Genomic DNA, 15,763 nt, shown 5'->3' with positions numbered 1-15,763 from the left:
GAGAAAAGTCACTTCACCTGTCATTATGTAGAAATTATTTCAAAAGAGATAAAAATGTGTCAGGGTGCCTGGATCGCTCAGTCAGTTGAGTGTCCGACTTCAGCTCAGGTCATGATCTCGCAGTTCGTGAGGTCGAGCCCCACTTTGGGCTCTGCGCTGACAGCTCAGAGCCTGAAGCCTGCTTTGGAGTCTGTGTCTCCCTCTCTCTCTCTCTGCCGCTCCCCCCCCCCCACCTCTCTCTCTCTCAGAAATAAATAAAAAAACATTTTTAAAAAAGATTTAAAAATGTGTCAAAGAGCAGTGTAGGTGCCTGTTCAAAAGGAAACTAACAGAACCTAACAGAAACCAGGGCTAGTCCTCAGATTTAAGGTTAAAACTTGAATTCGGTGCTAGACCAACGTGTGAGCAGTCTTTTGTGTTCTTCGTAATTTCTCCATCACCTATTCAGACTTTTGCTTTACTTGTATGCGCTCTTGAAAGGGAAAATAAAGCAAACTGGCATGTTGTAGTCATCTTCTTTACCCCAATTTCTGTGCTCCATATAATCATGTGTCTCAGTGAATCCTCACCACGACACTCTGAGGTCAGTAGTGGGATCTTCATGCAGCGGGGACACTGAGGCTCAGCACGATCTCACCGCTAGACAGGACTCACGCCCATGTCTGCCTGAATGTAATGTTGTCCATGCAGCGCACTGACACTCTGCTCATCTGGCTCCTTCAACTATACACAATAGGGTAAGAAAGGAGTCAGGAAGGAAGGTTGATTCTTATGAATTCCTTCAAGTATTTCATACCATTATAACTAACACAGGTGCAAACATTCCTTTTTAAAAAGACCCTTAAAAACTAGTCAATCTACTATGGTACATCAATCCTTACTTTCACTGCCAAATGTTATTTTTTAACAATGTACGAACTTTTTAAAGTTTTAGGTTTACAGAATAATTGAGTAGATAATATATAAGATTCCTTATATCAACTCCCTGTTCCCCAACCCACCCCCCACACACAGCTTCCTTTACTTTTAACATCTTGCATTAATGGGGTTGATTCGTTAAAACTGATGAACCAATATTAATACATTATTATTATTATTATTGTTAACTATAGTCCATAATTTACATTAGTGTTCACTCTTGGTGTTGGATAGTTCTGTGGGTTTTAACAAATGAATAATGACATGTATCCATCATTATAATACCATACAGAGTAGAGTCACTGCTGTAAAAGTTTCCTGTGCTTCACCTACTGATTCATTCCTCCCTTTCCACCCCTGACCGCACCCAGTCCCCAGCAACCACCGAGATTTTCACTGTCTCTGTAGTTTGTCTTTTCCAAAGTACTGTATAGCTGGAATCATATAGCAGGTAGCCTTTTCAGACTGGTTTCTTCCACTAAGCAGTATGCATTTAAGATTCTTCCGGGTCTTTTCACGGTTTGATAGCTCATTCCTTTGTATTCTTTAAATATCATTTTTTCCAACACACACAATTGTGGCACCTGTAGTATGTCAGATGCCGTGATGAGCACTGAGGATGAATAGGATGCAATGCCTACTCTCAAGGGCCCTGCTGCCTAGCATTAGAGGAAAGGTACGTAAACACAAAAACTAATAGCACTTTATAAGTGTCATAATAGAACTCTATAGGGATACAAAAGAGGGGCAAAGTGGGGAGAATTCCATTTCACTCCTGGTACAGAGAGTCAGGAATGACTCCCTACAGGATTTGGAGTTGCTGCAGGATCAGCAAGAGCCAGGCAGAGCTCTGGGAGCCAAGCTGAAAAGTTCTAGGTGGGACAGCAGGGCACGTTTGAAGAAAGGCGAGAAGCCCAGGCAGAAGCTGGTAGATGTGGACATGAAAATGCTAGCTCCTGAGGTCCCATCTAGAGCCTGTATTCTCTCTCACTTCCTTCATGTCTCTTCTCAAATGCCCCTGATCAGGGGCCTACCCAGAAGACCCTAGGGAAAAGACACCACCCCCTCCCCACCTCACAACTTTTCTTCTTACTCTCCTTCCTTTTCTCATAGCAACTACCCACTTTAACATACTGAATATGTATTTTGTATTGTCTGCCTTCTCCCACCAAAATGTACAGCCCCAGGGGCAGGGTCTTTAGCTTTGTTCATGCCCAGCCCACGGTGGGCCTGCCATAAACATGTGCTGTTCCCTCCATGCCTGCAATCCTTCCTGTTAGGATAAAGCACTGTGAAATGATGTACCCTTACTGGTAAACAGGGGAACAATATTTATATTTTTCCAACAACTGTCACTACATACATAATATTCTAACTCCCCAGATTCTAATTATTGTTTTATTTTTCGGCATTACACTGGGAGACAGAACAAAGAATCTCAAGAGTTTTCAAAAATGTCAGATAACTTTACTGACCTTCACATACTGTAAATGCTGACAAAACCTTCTTTTCAAGTACTATTCAAGGCATGCTGTAATAAATACCCCTTGCTACAACCTACCGTAGCCTGGCAGTTACTCAAATGAGAATGTGTTAAGTTAAATACTTAAGTAATTCTCCTAGAGAAAAGCTGGAGATCGGCACCCAATTCCTTATTTGTATACAGCACATCTTGTGCTGGGGTTTGAAATTTTAAAATTAACTCTGTTGTGGTTAGGTCTTGAGGGCTATAGCTGGTAAACTTTTCCCTGGGAATGCTGACTTGAGGGACTGGTTATAAGGAAGCAACATGCTCTGAGCACACTAGGTGCGCACACTTCAAACAGCACTGCTCCAAGCCCGGATAAAGCCGCCAACATTGAGTTCAATGATCAAAATCATTGGGGTAAATGATGGAAGAAGAGATCATTTGGTTGTGTGGCCAGAGTGACTGTTTCAGTTTTGGACAGAACTGCCCAGAGTATTTTTTCACTGGGGGGCATTTTATGGAAAGCACTGGCTTTCTTAATCCTTTACCTTCTCAGTTCTTAGATCTTCTCACCAGTGTTTTCCTCTGTTGAAACCCATTCATCATGTCCAATGCTGTCACTCTGACCTTGACATCACTAATAAATATACCACAGCAAAAAACATCTCAGTGTCAAGCTCCCACGTTTTAGGCATGCCTCCCTTCCCTGCTGTTCTCCTTTTCCATCTCCAGTGCCAGCGATTATTCAACTGAGTGGAGAAAAGCAAAGGGTTTTCCATTTCCATCATCTCACATCCTCATTTCTTACCTCTCCCAGGCTACATTCCATGGATGACTGTGACCATCAATTTGCCTTTAACTCTTTTTTTGGTCCCTCTCCCTCTTTCCCATTTAATTACACCCCGATGCTGGGTAAACTCAATTTGCCCACCTTCTCTGCACCTCTGTGGCTGAATGTTCTTGAAGAAAATCAACAGTCATGCAGATGGGTCTTTCTCTAAATTTATGAAGAGCACTCACCAGTGCCCAGGAATCCTACTGCATTTCCCATTTGAGGCAAATTTCAGATCTTCTTACTCTGCAAGCCCCCCTCCCCTCCACAGCTCATGAACTCATTTCATTCTTCCCTGACAAAACAGTAGCAATCAGATGGGAACTCCCTCAACTTCCTAACACCAACTGTATTAACTTATCTACATCTACACTCACATTCTCTGCCTTCCTCTAATTCAATGGAGGAAAAAAAAAGTTCCCCAATGTTTAAAATGCCAGCCCCTCCCCTTACTTTCTGGATTTCATCCCCTCTTCCCATATTCAAGAAATTCAAGCTGGCAATTACCCTGTGATTCTCCATAAGTCACTAGACTCTTTCTCTCTACTGGATAATCCAACAAACATACAAATATACCATTAAAAAACAACACCTCCTCGGGAATACAAGCTGGTGCAGCCACTCTGGAAAACAGTCTGGAGGGTCCTCAAAAAACTAAAAATGGAACTTACCCTACTACCCAGCAATTGCACTACTAGGCATTTATCCAAGGGATACAGGTGTGCTGTTTCGAAGGGACACATGCACCCCCATGTTTATAGCAGCACTATCAATAATAGCTAAAGTATGGAAAGAGCCCAAATGTCCATCGATGGATGAATGGATAAAGAAGATGTGGTGTGTGTGTGTGTGTGTGTGTGTGTGTGTGTGTGTGTATATATATATATATATATATATATATATATATACATATATATATATATATATATATATACATATATATATATATATATATACACACAATGGAGTATTACTCAGCAATCAAAAAGAATGGAATCTTGCCATTTGCAACTATGTGGATAGAACTGGAGGGTATTATGCTAAGTGAAATTAGTCAGTCAGAGAAAGACAAATATCATATGACTTCACTCATATGAGGACTTTAAGAGACAAAACAGATGAACATAAGGGAAGGGAAACAAAAATAATATAAAAACAGGGAGGGGGACAAAACATAAGAAACTCATAAATATGGAGAACAAGCTGAGGGTTACTGGAGGGGTTGTGGGAGGGGGCATGGGCTAAATGGGTAAGGGGCATTAAGGAATCTACTCCTGAAATCATTGTGACACTATATGCTAAGTAATTTGGGTGTAAATTAAAAAAAATAAAAATAAAAATAAAATTTTAAAAAATAAAGTACTTAGTCTTTGTTTTGCCCTCAAAAAAAAAAAAACAAAACAACCAACAACACCTCCTTTGAACTTACATTACCTTCCAATTATTACTTCATTTTTCTGACCCCTTCACAACAAACTTATCAAGAGATGCCTAGATTTACAGGCATCTCTTCCAACCATTTGTTCAAGCAAAATTCCTCTAAGACATCCTTGACTTCCTTCTATCCTTTATCCACTCTACATCACCTAAACACATACTTCTTCAACTGGCCAGCTTTACTTTCCTCAAAAAGACCCTCTTTATCTGTCCCTTCTCTCCAGCTCTGCTGTTACCACCTGTGTTTATGTCATTGTCATCTTTTGCTGATAGTACTACAGTAGCCCTTTCTTTTTTCTCTAGAACCCCTAAACTCTGTTCCCTATAGAGCAATCTTTCTACAATGTAAAACAGATAATGGTAAGTCCCTTGAAACTCACCAGTGACTTCCCTTTGCATTTAGAACCATTCGCAAATATCTTTTTCTTGCCTAAATGGCCTCTTATGATCTCTACCAGTCTATTTCTCCTACCTCAGCACATCTCACTCTTCCTATTTCTCTCTATGATCCAGCCCTACAAGCTGGCATTCTTTGTATTCCTCAAGTTCACCAAACCTCTTCCCAATTCAAAGCTTTTGAAGTTGCTTTCCTTCTTCCCAGCATTCTTTCCAGGTTTCAGCTCTATATCAAGAAATGTCATCTCTAGACACCTAATCTAATGTGAATATCCTCTCCAGCCACTATTATCAAATGATTGTTTTATTTCTCTTATAGAATTTACTATTACCTAAAATTTTAGCTTTAATTTACTGTCTGTCTTCTTCCCTTCAAAATATGAGCGTTATGACAACATGGATCTTGAATGCTGTCTCATTCACTCTCCTGTTCAACTTATTTTAAGCAGATATCTTTACAAACAAAAGATGATCAGACTTATTTGTTGAATGAGTAAATAAACATTGGTTCTCAGTTTTTATGGCTGAATAAAACATAAATATTAAATATCAAGATTATTAGATAATGTTGTCCTTTCTGTTTTAGGATTGAGGCTTGAAATACAGTGTTTGGGTTGTGACATAAAACTTTACTTCAGGATTCCCAAGAAGGTGCACTGCAATAAAAACATACATTGTAAAACTTATTTTTTTTAATTAAAATAAATATGTACACCATTGTTTTATATATATTAAAATACATGGCCACAGCAACTTCTTACTCAACATGTCTCCAGAGGCAAGGGAAACAAAAGGAAAAATGAACTACTGGGACCTCATCAAAATAAAAAGCTTCTGCACAGTGAAGGAAACAATCAGCAAAACTAAAAGGCAACTGACGGAATGGGAGAAGATATTTCAAATGACACATCAGATAAAGGGTTAGTATCCAAAAATCTATAAAGAACTTATCAAACTCAACACCCAAAAAACAAATAATCCAGTGAAGAAATGGGCAAAAGACAAGAATAGGCACTTCTCCAAAGAAGACATCCAGATGGCCAGCTGACACATGAAACAATGCTCAACATCACTCATCATCAGAGAAATACAAATCAAAATCACAATGAGATACCACCTCACACCTGTCAGAATGGCTACATTAACAACTCAGGCAACAACAGATTTGGCAGGGATGCGGAGAAAGAGGATCTCTTTTGTACTGCTGGTGGGAATGCAAACTGGTGCAGCCACTCTAGAAAACAGTATGGAGGTTCCTCAAAAAATTAAAAATAGAACTACCAGAAATTGCACTACTAGGTCTTTATCTAAGGGATACAGGTATGCTGTTTTGAAGGGGCACATGCACCCCAATATTTATATTGATGGATGGAGTGGATATAGAAGATGTGATGTATATATATATATATATATACATATACATATGTATACGTATATGTATATATATGTGTACATACACACACACACACACACACACACACACAATGGAGTATTACTCGGCAATCAAAAAGAATGAAATCTTGTCATTTGCAACTACATAGATGAAACTAGAGGGTATTATGCTAAGTGAAATTAGTCAGAGAAAGACAAATATCATATGACTTTACTCATATGAGGATTTTAAGAGACAAAACAGATGAACGTAAGGGAAGAGAAGCATAAATAATATAAAAACAGGGAGGGGACAAAACATAAGAGACTCTTAAATATGGAGAACAAACAGAGGGTTACTGGAGGGGGTGTGGGGGGGTGGGCTAAATGGATAAGGAACATTAAGAAATCTACTCCTGAAATCACTGTTGCAATATGCTAACTAACTTGGATGTAAATTTAAAAAATAAATAAGTAGAAAGAAAGAAAGAAAGAAAGAAAGAAAGAAAGAAAGAAAGAAAATTTTTTAAAAAATACAAAATTGTGTATGCAATAATTTACAAAACAATAAAAGTAAAGCCTCAGTACTTGATAATCTTTCTGTTATCTTTACTCCAACTACTATAAATTCTCCAGAGCTACTGCAGTTTGCAGCTAGACTCCAAAACTACGAAATGCTAGTTTTCACAGGAAATAAACCCCAAGATTGATAATATCTTACCAACATGGTGCTGAAACCAAAACCAAAATGTTTTGAAGTCATCATTTCCCTTAGAGTTTTAGTCTATGTCACTGACTTCAAAGATATTTTTTTTTAATTTTTTTTAACGTTTATTTATTTTTGAGACAGAGAGAGACAGAGCATGAACGGGGGAGGGTCAGAGAGAGAGGGAGACACAGAATCCGAAGCGGGCTCCAGGCTCTGAGCTGTCAGCCCAGAGCCCAACGCGGGGCTAGAAATCACGGACCGCAAGATCGTGACCTGAGTTGAAGTCGGAAGCCCAACCGACTGAGCCACCCAGGCGCCCCAAAGATATTTTAATCTTACTATTTTAGCCCCAGTATCTGCTATATGCTTCCTTAAGATCATGGCCACTTTAGTAGTCTCTGCATTCAATCATCACTAGTAAAGAATTAGTATAACACTGTAATAGGCCAGATACCAGAAATAGAAAAAGTGAAAACAATCCAGAGCAACTGGCTCACAAATTTTCATGGGTTACTTACAAAATAACCATAAACTATCTTTTATTAATTTTAAAATACTACACTCTAGATAATAATGATAATAAACACAGAGTTAAACTAATAATGATTAATCTGTACAAAAGAAAAATTTGATCTATAAATCTTAAACAATTTAATTTGGTAAAAAATTATTGAATAGAGAAAGTTTATTACTAAAATTGATATCTTTTTTTTTCTTGTGAGAGAGAGAAAAAGTGAGACAGTGCATGCACAAAGCAAGAGAGGGGCAAAGGCAGTGGAAGACAAGGAATCCCAAGCAGTTTGCATGTCCAGCAAGAAGCCCAAAGTGGGGCTTGGTCTCACACTGTGAGACCATGACCTGAGCGAAAATCAAGAGTCAGACTCTGAGCTGACTGAGCCACCCAGGCCCCTAAAATAACTGATATAGTTTGTAATGGTCCACAACATTGTTAATGTACTAAATTTCACTAAGTTGTACCTTTAAAGTAGTTAAAATGGCAAGTTTCACCATAATTTAAGTACTATACTATCTAAAACAAATAGTATAAATCATACCAAATTTTAAAAATCATAGGGAAATAATTAGATTAGCTAGTCCTCTGCTCCAACTTAATTCTTAACAAAATGGTTCTCAAAAAATTGCTATCAGGGGTGCCTGGGTGGCTCAGTCAGTTAAGCACCCAACCCTTGATCACAACTCAGGTCATGATCTCACAGGCATGAGTTCAAGCCCCACATTGGGCTCTGTGCTGGGCATGAAGCCTACTTTAAAAAAAAAATGATATCAGAACCTAAAAAGAAGAAACAAACCTTCCCTGTATACTTTATAAGGAAAAGATTTATGTCTATGAAATAATTTCAGCATAATAAAGTTGAAATGTAAATAGAGGACACATTTAACATCTCCATTTTAAAAAAAAAGATAAAGTAATTAATTTGGCTTATTTGAGTTTGCTTCAGAAAATACTTACATTGCAAATTTATTTATGTCTTTGTTTTTGACGAAATACAGTCAAACATTCTTAGGGTCAGAATGATAGGGTCAAAATAGAGACCAAAATAATCTTATACCCAAATGTAACTTCTCTTTCAAACAAGAACCAGGAAAGATCTCACCTTCTTTCACTCTTGGTTTTCCCTCCCCTAGCTATACCTTCTCAATACAACAAAAGAAAAAAATATTTCTAAAACATAAATTAGATTGTCTTATATACCTGCTGGCTTTGCAAGGGCCTCTTTTAAATGTAGAATAAAAGTCAGTGGAATTTGGAATAGGAAGAAAAGGGAGCAAATGTTCTTTATTTCCCCTTCCCACATCTGCTTCTCTCTAACCTGCAGCCATCCTCTTCATCACTACCACTGTAAAGAATTATCAGAAACAAAATAATTAAAATAAGTGAAAAGGAGTCGGTTCCATTCTAGGTGATGTAAGCTTACTCAAGCAACTAATAACCTTGGGCAGATGAATGAGCAGCCGAAGAAATCAGAACTCAAAGTACCACTGAACAAGAGATGAGTTTTCTACTTCTTTTTTTTTTTTTTTTTCCAACGTTTTTTATTTATTTTTGGGACAGAGAGAGACAGAGCATGAACGGGGGAGGGGCAGAGAGAGAGGGAGACACAGAATCGGAAACAGGCTCCAGGCTCTGAGCCATCAGCCCAGAGCCTGACGCGGGGCTCGAACTCGCGGACCGCGAGATCGTGACCTGGCTGAAGTCGGACGCTTAACCGACTGCGCCACCCAGGCGCCCTCTACTTCTTTTTTCCTCTCGTATCTCCTGTCTTGGATATGTAGCCAGAAACCTAGAACTGCACACTGAGGGGCGAGGTGCCTGGCTGGCTGAGTCAGAAGAACATTCAACTCTTGATCTCTGGGTTGTGAGTTAGAGCCCCACGTGGGGTGTAGAGATTACTCAAATAAATAAAACTGGGGAAAAAAAAAAAAAGAACTGCACACTGGGGGCAAATAGAATTTCAAGAGAAGCTATCAGTTTCTCGTCCAAAGAAATAAAAAGGGCATCTCCACTGGTAAAAGAGTAGGGGAAATGCTCTGGCATTTTTTTTCTCATTCTCTCCCTTGGCCATGGGAGCAGACAGAGGTGTGGAAATATGCAGTGGTACACATAACTAAAACCCAGTGTTTTTACAAAGTGACCAAGAGAAGTGAACTTTAGAAACTGAATGTGTTGTGGAGCTGGATAAGGAGAAGGAAGTCAGGAGAGTAACCCAATAGATTTGTTCATGAACTCCTAGACTTTATCTTGAACTGCACATGTATGGATCTGATCTTAAGCTGAATACCAAAGGCTTTGAGATATACCGTATACAACTGTCCACATTACAGACTCTTATCGAAAATAAAAGGGGTACCATTTCCTACCTGATTTTTTTATTTAAATTCCAGTTAGTTAGCACACTGTGTAATATTAGTTTCAGGTCTACAATATAGTGATTCAACATTTCCATATATCACATCATCTGGAGCTCATCACAAGTGCCCTCCTTAATCCCCATCAATTTAGCCCATTCCCCACACCCAGCTCCCTTCTAGTAACCATCAGTTTGTTCTCTATAGTTAAGAGTCTATTTCTTGGTTTGCCTCTCTCTCCTAACTGATTGAATGAGCCCAGAACTACCTGATACAAGAACCAAAAAAAGATATTACAAGAAACACTATGGAACCATTTCCCTCATGAATAGAGAACAGAAAAATAATATAGAAAATCAATGAAACTAAAAGTTGGCTCTTTTAGTTAACAAAAGTTAACAAAATTGACAAACCTTCGGCTAGACCAATAAAAAAAAAGAGATAAGACTCAAATTAAAATTAGGAATGAAAGTGAGGACATTACTACTGAACTTACAGAAATAAAAAGAATTGAAAATAAACACAATGAGGGGTGCCTGGGTGGCTCATTCAGTTAAGCATCCAACTTTAGCTCAGGTCATGTTCTCACAGTTCGTGAGTTCAATCCCTGTGTTGGGCTCTGTGCTGACAGTTCAGAGCCTGGAGCTTGCTTTGGATTTTGTGTCTCCCTCTCTCTGTGCCCCTCCCGCACTCACGCTCTGTCTCTACCTGTCTCTCAAAAATGAATAAACATAAAATTTTTTTTAATTTAAGAAAATAAATACAATGAATGATTGTATGCTAATAAATTAGATAATCTGGATGAATGAACAAATTCTTAAAAACATACAGAACAAATAGAAAATATAAAAAGACCTATTATGAGCAAAGAGATTAAATCATTAATCAAAAAATTTCCAATAAAAAAAAGCCCAGGAACAGATGGCTTACTGGTAAACTTTATCAAACATTTAAAGAAGAATCAATACCAATCCTTCTTAAACTCATCCACAATGTAGTAGAGGAGGAAAAACCCTTTCTAGTTCATTATATTAGGACTGTATTATTCTGACCCCCAAGACATCATAAGAAAACTATAGATCAAATCCCTTATGCATATAGAGCCAAAAATCATCAACAAAATACTAACAAACTGAAGCCAATAGCACATTAAGAAGATTACACACCAGGAGAAGTGGGATGTAGCTCAGGAATACAAAGTTGGTTTAACATGTGAAAATCAATTAACATAATACACCGTATTAGTAGAATAAAGAAATAAAAGCACACGATCATCTCAATAGATGTAGTAAAAGCATCTGGCAAAATTCTTTTCATTATGGATTACAAAAACTCACAAACAGAAATTAAAAGGAAATTTCTCAACCTTATAAAGTTCGTCTACAAAAAATTACACAACTCTCATTATACCTAATGGTGAAAGATTGGATATCTTCTCCCTTTATCAGGAACAAGAAATGGATATCCATTCTCACTATTTCCAGTAAACATTTTATGACAGATTTTAGCCAGAACAATGAGGCGATTTTAAAAAAGGCATCTATTTTCATTCAAAGGTGACAGGATCTTACACATAGACAATCATTTAAAAAATTCTACAATGGAACTGGAGAGTGTTATGCTAAGTGAAATAAGTCATACAGAGAAAGAGAGATACCATATATTTTCACTCTTATGTGGATCCTGAGAAACTTAACAGAAGACCATGGGGGAGGGGAAGGAAAAAAAAAAGTTAGAGAGGGAGGGAGCCAAACCATAAGAGACTCTTAAAAACTGAGAATAAACTGAGGGTTGATGGGGTGGTGGGAGGGAGGGAAAAGTGGGTGATGGGCATTGAGGAGGGCAACTGTTGGGATAAGCACTGGGTGTTGTATGAAACCAATTTGACCATAAATTTCATATTAAAAAAATAAAATAAATAAATAAATAAATAAATAAATAAATAAATAAATAAATCTACAAAATAGATGGTGGGTTGGAAGATGGGTGAAATAGGCAAGGGGGATTAAAAGTACACTTCTCATGATGAGCACTGAGTAATGCTGTATGGAATTGTTGAATCACTATATTGTACACCTGAAAGCAACACGGTATGTTAACTATCCTGGGAATTTTTAAGAAAGAAAAAAATCCACAGAACAATTATTAGAGCTCAGAAACCAGGTCAGCAAAGTTGTAGGATTCAAGACACATAAATCAGTTATGTTTCCATCACTAGCCATGAACAATCCAAAAATGAAATTAAGAAAATAATTCCATTTGCAGAAATATCAAAACAAATATAATACTTAGGAATAAACTTAAACAACAGACTAGAAGGGGAGCACTACTGTACACTAAACCAACAAAAATATTATTTAAAGTAATTTTTAAAAACATAAATATATGGAAGATGTCTGTGTCTGTAGATTGGAATACTTAACATTTTTTGATACAGCAATACTGCCCAAATTGATCTATAGATTCAGTAAAATCTGTTAAAATCCCCATGGCTTTTTTTTAAGAAATGAAAAAGGTACACTAAACCTGTTAAAATCTGTTAAAATCCCCATGGCTTTTTTTTAAGAAATGAAAAAGGTACACTAAACCAACAAAAATATTATTTAAAGTAATTTTTAAAAACATAAATATATGGAAGATGTCTGTGTCTGTAGATTGGAATACTTAACATTTTTTGATACAGCAATACTGCCCAAATTGATCTATAGATTCAGTAAAATCTGTTAAAATCCCCATGGCTTTTTTTTAAGAAATGAAAAAGGTGATCCTCAAATTCGTATAGAAATATAAGAATTGAGTGTCCAGATTTTTGACAAGACCATTCAACGGGGAGAGAATAGTCTCTTCAACAAATTGTGCTGGGATAATTGGCTAACTACATGGAAAAGAATGAAATTGGACTTGAATCTCACTCCATAGGCAAAAATATTAGCTCAAAATGAACAATGAAACTAGAAGTTTCTTTTAAAATGAGTAAATGCTGGGGTGCCTAGGTGGCTCTTGATTAAGGGTCTGACTCTTGATTTCAGCTCAGGTCATGATCTCACAGTTCATGAGTTCAAGCCCTCATGGGGCTCTGCACTGACAGTGCAGAGCCTGCTTAGGATTTCTTTCTCTCCCCCTCTCTCTCTGCCCCTCCCCTGCTCTTGCACATGCTCTCTCTCTCTCTCTCTCAAAGATAAATAAATAAACTTAAAATTAAAAAAATAAAAGGAGCAAATCTTTTAATAGGAGTAAGTCTTTATGAATTCAGATTTAGCAATGAATATAAATTCTTAGATTTAACACCAAAAGCATGAGCAACAAAAGAAAAAAATAGATAAACTGGACTTCATCAAAATAAAAAAAAAACTTTTGTGCAACAAAGGATATTATCAATAAAGTGAAAAGGCAATGTACAGAAAATATTTGTAAATTTTATACCTAATAAGGACTTAATATCCAGAAGATGTAAATATATTACAACTCAACAACAAAAAGACAAACAACTCAATTAAAAAATAGGCAAAGGACTTGGAGGAAATTTCTTCAAAGAATACATATAAATGGCAACAAGTACAGGACAAATGTTCAACATCATTAATCATTAGGGAAATTTAAATCAAAGCCACAATAAGATACTACTTCACACCCACTAGGATGGATGACTGGAATCAAAGGGTGGAAAATAACAAGTGTTTGTATGGATATGAGGAAATTAGAACACTTGCACTCTGTTCACGGGAATATAAAATGCCTTAGCCGCCTGTGGAAAAGAGTTTGGCAGTTCTTCAGAAGTGAAATACATAGTTGCCATGTGACTCAGCAATTTCAATCCTAGGTATATACCCAGGAAAAATAAAAATATATGTTCCCACAAATCTTGTAAACAAATAGTAATTAGCAGTATTGTTCACCATGGTAAAGAAGTGGAACTAATCCAAATGTTTGTCAACAGATGAATGGATAAATATGTGTATATCCATACACAATGAAACTAAGTAAGGATACATGTATTATTTCCTACTGTTGCATGTGAATCTACAATTATATTAAAATGAACTATTTAATTAATCAGTCTTATTTCTATGTACCAGCAATGAATAATTAAAAACTAAATTAAAAAAAAAAAAACAATACCATTCATGGTATCTTCAAAAAAAATACTTAAGCATAAACCTAATAAAGCATAATTAGGATCCATATGATAAAAACTACAAATGCTACAGAAAAAATCAAAGGCCAAAACAAATAAAGAGACATACCTTGTTTATGGATTGGAAGATTCAATATATATGTAAGACATCGATTTAGATGTTCTCCCTTAATTGACATATATGTTTAACAGAATTCTAGTCAATATCCCATAAGGACTTTTGTAGATATTGAAAAGCCAAATATAACAAGTACCCAGAAAAATCTAAATAATTTTTTTAAGAATATATTTGGAAGAATCACACCATCCAATTTTAACACTTACTATGAAGCTACAGTTATCAGGGAAGTATGGTATTGGTGAAATGATAGACATTTTCAATAGAACTCTTGATCTCTGGGTCATGAGTTATAGCCTCACGTGGGGTGTAGGGATTACTTAAATAAATAAAACTGAAGAAAAACATAGAAAATATAAAGTCCAGGGACCCCTGGGTGGCTCAATGGGTTAAGCATCTGACTCCTGGTTTTGGTTCAGGTCATGATCTCAAGGTTCGTGAGACTGAGCCTCACAGAGCCTCCTTGGGATTGTCTCTCTCTCTCTGCCACTCCCCAGCTCTCCCATGTACTCTCTCTCCCTCTCTCAAAATAAACTTTAAAAATAGAGAGAGAGTCCAGAAAGAGAAAAACATCAAATATACTTAACATTTTTTTTACAATACAAAGGCAAATCATGGAATAGAATAGTATTTTCAAAAAATGGCATTGAAGATGTTGGCAAGGATGCATAGAAAGGGGAATCTTCTGGGGCGCCTGGGTGGCTCAGTCGGTTAAGCCTCCGACTTCGGCTCAGGTCATGATCTCGCGGTCCGTGGGTTCGAGCCCCGCGTCGGGCTCTGGGCTGACGGCTCAGAGCCTGGAGCCTGCTTCCGATTCTGTGTCTCCCTCTCTCTCTGCCCCTCCCCCGTTCATGCTGTGTCTCTCTCTGTCTGAAAAATAAATAAACGTTTAAAAAAAAAATTTAAAAAAAAAAAAAAAAAGAAAGGGGAATCTTCTTACATTGTTGGTGGGAATGCAAACTGGCACAGCCACTCTGGAAAACAGTATGGAGGTTCCTCAAAAAGTTAAAAATAAGTGCACTACCTGGTATTTACCCAAAGGATATAAAAATACAGATTTGAAGGGGTACACACACCCTGATGTTTATAGCAACATTATCAACAAGAGTCGAACTATGGAAAGAGCCCAAATGTCCATTGACTGGTGAAAGGATAAAGAAGATGTGGTACATATATATACAATGGAATACTACTCAGCCATCAAAAAGAATGAAATCTTGCCATTTGTAATGTCATGGATGGAGTTAAAATGTATTATGCTAAGCAAAATAAGTCAGAGAAAGGCAAATGCCATATGCTTTCACTCATATGTGCAATTTAAGAAACAAAACAGATGAACATATGGAAAGGGGGGAAAAAGAGAGAAGGGAAGGCAAACCATAAGAGACTCAATGATAGAGAACAAACTGAGGGTTGATGGAGGGAGGTGGGTGGGAGACGGGCTAAATGGGCACTTGTTAGGATGAATACAGGGTGTTTTATTTAAGTGAGGAATCATTAAATTCTACTCC

General features: G+C 37.2%; 1 long non-coding RNA gene across 3 annotated transcripts in view; it reads right to left on the bottom strand.

The window, feature by feature from the left end:
- LOC109275820 (uncharacterized) overlaps positions 1 to 15,763 on the bottom strand; it is a 190,016-nt gene that overhangs the window by 30,947 nt on the left and 143,306 nt on the right. Inside the window, exon 6 of one of the 3 annotated variants that reach the window (XR_002084392.2) lies at positions 3,072 to 3,135. The exons of the other annotated variants lie outside the window; for them this stretch is intronic. This is a non-coding gene — a long non-coding RNA (uncharacterized LOC109275820). Of the gene's footprint in view, positions 1 to 3,071; positions 3,136 to 15,763 lie in introns of those variants that run through there. 3 annotated transcript variants of the gene reach the window in all.

This window comes from Panthera pardus, unplaced genomic scaffold (assembly GCF_024362965.1).
Source record: "Panthera pardus isolate Hobbes unplaced genomic scaffold, ASM2436296v1 HiC_scaffold_13, whole genome shotgun sequence".
Lineage (NCBI taxonomy): Eukaryota > Metazoa > Chordata > Mammalia > Carnivora > Felidae > Panthera > Panthera pardus.
This window is presented reverse-complemented; position numbering and strand designations above follow the sequence as displayed.